Source organism: Elephantulus edwardii, unplaced genomic scaffold (assembly GCF_000299155.1).
Source record: "Elephantulus edwardii isolate Elephantulus edwardi_28Jun2011 unplaced genomic scaffold, EleEdw1.0 scaffold00180, whole genome shotgun sequence".
Lineage (NCBI taxonomy): Eukaryota > Metazoa > Chordata > Mammalia > Macroscelidea > Macroscelididae > Elephantulus > Elephantulus edwardii.
The window spans coordinates 812,491-818,609 of NW_006399930.1; the positions used below are offsets into that span (position 1 = coordinate 812,491).

Consider the following 6,119-nt stretch of genomic DNA (forward strand, 5'->3'; position numbering starts at 1 on the left):
TCACCACTAGGTAACCAGAATTTCCTCTTGTGTTGTGTACCATCAAGTCTGAACCAACCCAAAGCTGACTCTCTGGCAGGTTTTCAAAAGCAGTAATCACATCATAGAGCTGGATAATTACTAGGGATGATAGAAGAACTGATTCCTTTGCGTTGTGGCGCTGGAAAAGTCTTGAACATACCATGGCCTACCAAGAAAACAAACAGCTTTGTCTTGGGGAGGGTGAAACCAATCTCTCCTTGAATGCTAGGATTTTGAAGCTCTAACTCACATACAGATGACACAACCCTGCTTGCTGAAACTGAAGAGAACCTGAAGCACCTCCTGCAGAGTGTCAAGGACCGCAACCTCCAATATGGATTGAGGCTCTATGTCAAGAGGACAAAGATTTTCACCACTGGACCAATTGGCAGCATCAGGATGGATGGTGAAGAGACTGAGATTGTACACAGCTATAGTTTGCTTGCCTCCACAGTCAATACTCTTGGCACCAGTAGCCAGGAAATTAAAAGGCACATTGCAATGGGAAAGTCTACTGTTAGGGACCTCTCCTAAGTACTGAAGAGCAATGGTGTCTCTCTGGAGACTAAGGTACATTTGATACAGGCCACGATCTTCACAATCACTTGTTAAGCATCAGAGAGTTGGACAATGACCAAGGAACACAGAAAGAAAATTTGATGCCTTTGAGCTGTGGTGCTGGAGAAGGGTACTGAGAATATCATGGACTGCTAGGAAAACAAACAGATTCATCCTGCAAAGGGTTAAACAGGGTGGCTCCTTGGAGGCAAGGATTCTGAGGCTCCATCTAACATACTTTGGACATGTGAGGAGAGACCGGTCCTTGGAGAAGGACATCATGCTTGGGAGGGTGGAGGTACAGCGCAGGAGAGGAAGGCCCTCTATGAGGTGGATTGATTCAGTGACTGGGATAATCAGGATGGGAGTGTCAGAGACAGTGTGATTGGCACAGGACAGAGCGGAGTTCAGGGCTATTGTACATAGGGTCGCTATGAGTTGCAAGCGACTCGACGGCACATAACAACAACAACAACAACTCACATACTTTGGGTCTGTGGCCAGGAGAGACCCGTTCTTGGAGAACATCATGCTCGGAAGGGTGGACAGACAGCACAGGAGAGGGAGACTCCAGATAAGATGGATTGATACAATTCCTAGGGCAATGGGTTAGGTTTATTACAGAGTTGTTGTACATAGGGTCATTTTGAGAAAAAGGTAACTTGATGGCACATAACAACAATCGCACAAGAGGAAATAGCCCAACCTTCTCCTATATAGCAGCTTGTTGATTCAAACCTTGTGCTTCTTGATTGCAGCTTCTTGCCACTGGGCCACCAGTGCTCCCTTCCTCCTATTTTTGTTGTTGATTGTCGTAGAGTCGAGCATGACTCATTGTGACCCTATGAACAAAAGGCCTAAAGCTTTTCTATAACTATCGTCATTTATCAAAGTTCACAGAGTTTCCAGAGGCATGTTGTTTAGGAAGCGATGCCACTCCTGCTTCCAACCCTCCCTCCGAGTATGTGATAATTACCATGTACATATAGCACATCACAGTTCTCAACACCAATTTGAGCTCCACTTTCAAGTAGGCAACTGCCTGATTTAATGACTTTAAAATGATAAATTATTCTTGTTAGGTGGATTCTAATTCATAGCAGCCCTATGAATATCAGATTGAAACTTTGTCTTATTCTGTGCCATCATTACAATTTCTACCATGCTCGAGCCCATTGTCGTAGTCACTGTGCAACCATGTCAAGATCACACTCTACTTTTCAAAGCATGATGTATTTTCCCATGGGCCAATCCATTTATCCCACATACACAAAAATATGGAGTTCCCAACTTCTATAATCCAAATCTTCATAATCTGTTGCTTGCAGCATAACATCTTCTTAACTAGCTTCTGCATTTGCACTTCTATCCCACTGACCAATATACACCTAAATCCTTCCCAAGGTTTCCACTTATACAGAAATTTTGATGATCGTATTCCTTTCTACTTATTCGATTTCATGTTTGTAACCCGTATCCTCTCCAGTTATCTTCTACACACTTTTGACTTCCAGCTGTTTTAAAACATATTGAGTTTGTTTAGACAGCATCCTCTTTTTACTCTTTTTTCTTCTTTGAAAATAATCACCAAATTTTTAGAGAATTGAATTATTCTTAATGTTCAGGTCTTCCTAAAAATGTCCCCCAGTTGAGGAAAATTTCCTTGGCCTCTATTTGAAAAATCTGCCCTTTTTCCTCTATCTTTCTGTCGCTTTGACATGCTTTACTTACTTTACAGATCAACATGACCAGAAATTGTTACTTACTAATTTGTTTGCCTGCTTACTTTTTAACTCCACCAGAGAGGAAACTATGTGATCAGGGGCTTTCTTGTTCTTGTCTAAACATTGTACTTTGAGCACTCAAGGAGATCTTAACCAATATTAGTTGAATAAATAAATACTTGTTTCTAGATAAAGTATCAGCCAATTTGAATATGCCTTAAATCTCTAGAAGAAAGTCACTTAGTATGTTCAGAGAGTAAAATCTTTTGTCTGTTCTGAAAAAAGCAAGTTTAAAATTGTTACCATGAGTTTTCAATTCCTTCCTTGGTCATATATAAGCAAGTGTTGATCTGTGTAACACACACCCCCACATACATATGGCATCAATGACTCCTAGTCCCTCTTGTCCCTTGTCTTGTTGTTGTCATGGACAAGTGCATGATAATGTGGTACAAACAGCTCTAGGGGGCATTATTGCTGAAGGGAGTTTGCTCGTCTCCCCATTTTGCCCTTATCAGTTTTGCAATCTTAGACAAATCACTCAACTTTTCTAAGATTTAGTTTCTGCTATTCGAAGACTGGAATTACTAAACTGCTTTTATTATAGAGTCGTCTCAAGAAATACACAGTGTATCAACAGCATTGAGAAAATAATTTCAATCTACCTTAGCTTTTTTCTTTGAAAAACAGTATTTTTTTAACAACAGTAATTTTGTAAGGATAAAAAAACCAACCTCTTTTGAGTCTCTAGCTAAAGTTCCACAATCGCCAACTATTTAATAGGAATATTCAACCAAGGATTTGTAAATTCTCTGATATTAGTTTCCAAATCTAGACTTTTTAAGAGAAAGAAAAGATCGGTTAATAAGGTTGGCACAGCTCAAGATGTCTATCTCTTGACCTCATTATGATCCTGGTGAAACACCAGCCAACATAAAATCATGGCAAAGGCATTCCAAGGGCGGCAACCATGAGAAAACGGCTTCAACATCATTGTTTTTGGCTTAGTTACTTTCACTAGTCATCATTTGTTGGTTTCAAAACTCCCTGATACATCCACTAAATAATTTGCTCCCCTGAGAATATGATTTCTTTTTGTAAATTCAGAAACTATCAGAATTCTTACCTAAAAAGAGAACTGTGTGGCTAATTAAAAACTTGTTATTCAAAAGTTCTCTAACATAAGTTCCGTATTGTGTTTCATGTATGTGTGTATATCTTTTGTGTCCTATCTTTAGCTTCATGGTGTTGCCCTAGTAGAAATTATACAAGAAAGAAATATTTTGTTGTATATAATTAATAGAACTCTTTTTTCCACACACTTTTAACTTGAGAATTTTTTTAATAATGTGGAGAAAAAATAGTTAAGCTGTAATAAAAAGGTTATTTTTGATGTGTATTCCATTTATTACTAGCAGAGTACTCACCAAAATTTATATGGTGTTAATAGGGGATTTTTGGCAAGATGGCAAAGAACAGCTTGACTACTCTCATCTTGCACTTTTTGGATTAATGTTTGGTCTTTCCACTGCTTATGTTTCTCTTGGTGAAGGAGATACATAATATGAAGGAATTATTTCAAGGGAAATTGGATCTTCTTAGAGATACCAACATGATAGATTTTGCTATGGACATGTACAAAAACCTTTACTCCAATGTTATTCCTCATGCTTGAGAGAAAGAAAAAACAAAAAAGAACTACAGTTGTTGTACAACTAAAACAACTCCAGGCAGAGTAGAACCAACTGTAAAGATATTTGAAGATTTCAGAAACTACAAGATAAATTCAGTCAACCAAGAATGTTTAGATGCTATTTGACTACCAGCAGACAAGAATGGTTTTAGGCAAGAATATGGAAATTACTCATGAGTGTCAGAATATCTTTACTTGTTTAGAGTGCTGGTTCTAGCAACAGACAGAAATGCTTTGAGTTCACTTTGGGGGAAACTAACCTCTGAAATCCTACTGCAGACCTGGGATACAGTCATGGAAGATCTTACATGATTAAATGAGACGATAGATAATGACTCTCTGAGCTCTTCACTCAATCTCCTTAGCAGCAAACATGGGTCATTCACTGGTCTCTGTTTGTTTTATTCAACCACCCCATTGTCCTCTTTGTTTACCAGCCACAGTATCTTAATGCAATTCAGACATGTGTCCACATATTCTCCCCTATTTGACCAAAGCAGTCATAACAAAGATGTTAAAAAACACCAGCAGGTGTTCAAAGACCTAGTCAGGGTTATCCAGCAGAAATCTTACATATGCATAGATCCAATTACAGAGCTGATTGAATGCTTATATTTTAACTTTTACTTTGATGGAGCTCAGAAAAAAAACAAAAACAAAAACAAAAACAAAATCCTAAAGGAATTTGAGTAAGTGCTTGTGAATTACTTTTCCTTGGTGGCTTGTCTTGAGTATTTCATTGGAAGTGCTTGTCTCTTCGTATTTGAAACATCCTGTGTATCACAATGAACATTTTAACAGGTAAACTGAACATGACCCCAGAAGAATCTGAAAGGTGGCTTGTAAATTTTATTAGAAATTCAAGATTGGATGCCAAGTTTGATTCAAAATTAGAACATGTGGTTATGGGTAGCAATGCAGTCTTACCTTACCAGCAAGTGATTGAAAAGACCAAAAGTGTTTCTTTCAGAAGCCAGATGTTGGCCATGAATATCTGGGGGGGGGAAACCGTAAGTAGGTGAAAGACTCCTTACTGGACAACTCTGGAATCCAGCTACTACTAAAGACTTTTTAATGAAAAAAGATGAGAAAACTAATAAAACCATCATGTAAAATGTGGTGTACATTTTAGAAACAACAAGCTGAGTATATATTTTGGAAAATTTGAATAAAATTGGTTATGTTTCAGTTAAAAATTATACAGTGTTAACAGAAAATATTTTACAGTCTGTGGAATAACTGAGAGAAGGCTGAAGAAAGTTCTTAAGCCTATGTTCTGGAAAAATTTATTTTTTTGCAGTATTAATGATTATTTTGTGACACCACTCTTAATTTTTCAGTCAAATCATTCCGTACAAAAAAGTAAGTAACTATGTGATCAGCAAAGAAACAGGAACACAATTAAATTATAAGCAAAATTAACATGAAACCATTATCTAAACTTCTAATGTATTTATTGTCATTGTTTTTGTTGTTGTTTTGGGGTTCCATTGAATAGTGTGCAATTCATTGCAACCCTATATACATTAGCTCTGAAAGCTACCCTATCCTGAGCCAATCTCATCTCCGATAGACCTAATCCCATTGCTCCAGTCACTGAATCAATGCATTTCATCCTGGGACTTCCTCTCCTCCACTGTTCCTCCAACCTTCCAAGTATGATGACCCTCTCCAATGACTGGTCCCTCCTGGCCACTTGCCGAAAGTATGTGAGGTAGAGCCTCAAAATCGTCCCCTGCAGATAATTTATCTTAGATAGACGCTTTCATAAATTACTCTTATCTTTTTGGTTATATATATATATATATATATATATATCACATACCTTTTGCCAATTCAAATTTTCATATTTTACAACTTATTAACAATAACTGTAGTAATCAAACACATAACCTTACATCAATACAATTATTTCCAACACCATCCAGCACAAATCATGTCTGTTCCTCTGTACCAACAAAGAAGGAAGAATCTCATTAGGAGAGAGATATTAAGGTAATACTGCATTGTCCCTAAAAAAATTCTCACTGTTGCTCTTGAGACAAGCAGAACTGGATTGTGCCCAATATCATAACTGAACAGTTTGAACTAGGATTCAATAGAAAAATCCTAACCGAAAGGGA

General features: G+C 37.6%; 1 pseudogene; it reads left to right on the forward strand.

The window, feature by feature from the left end:
- Positions 1 to 3,768: 3,768 nt before the first annotated feature.
- Positions 3,769 to 5,018, forward strand: LOC102871950 (annotated as a pseudogene).
- The last annotated feature ends 1,101 nt before the right edge of the window (positions 5,019 to 6,119 follow it).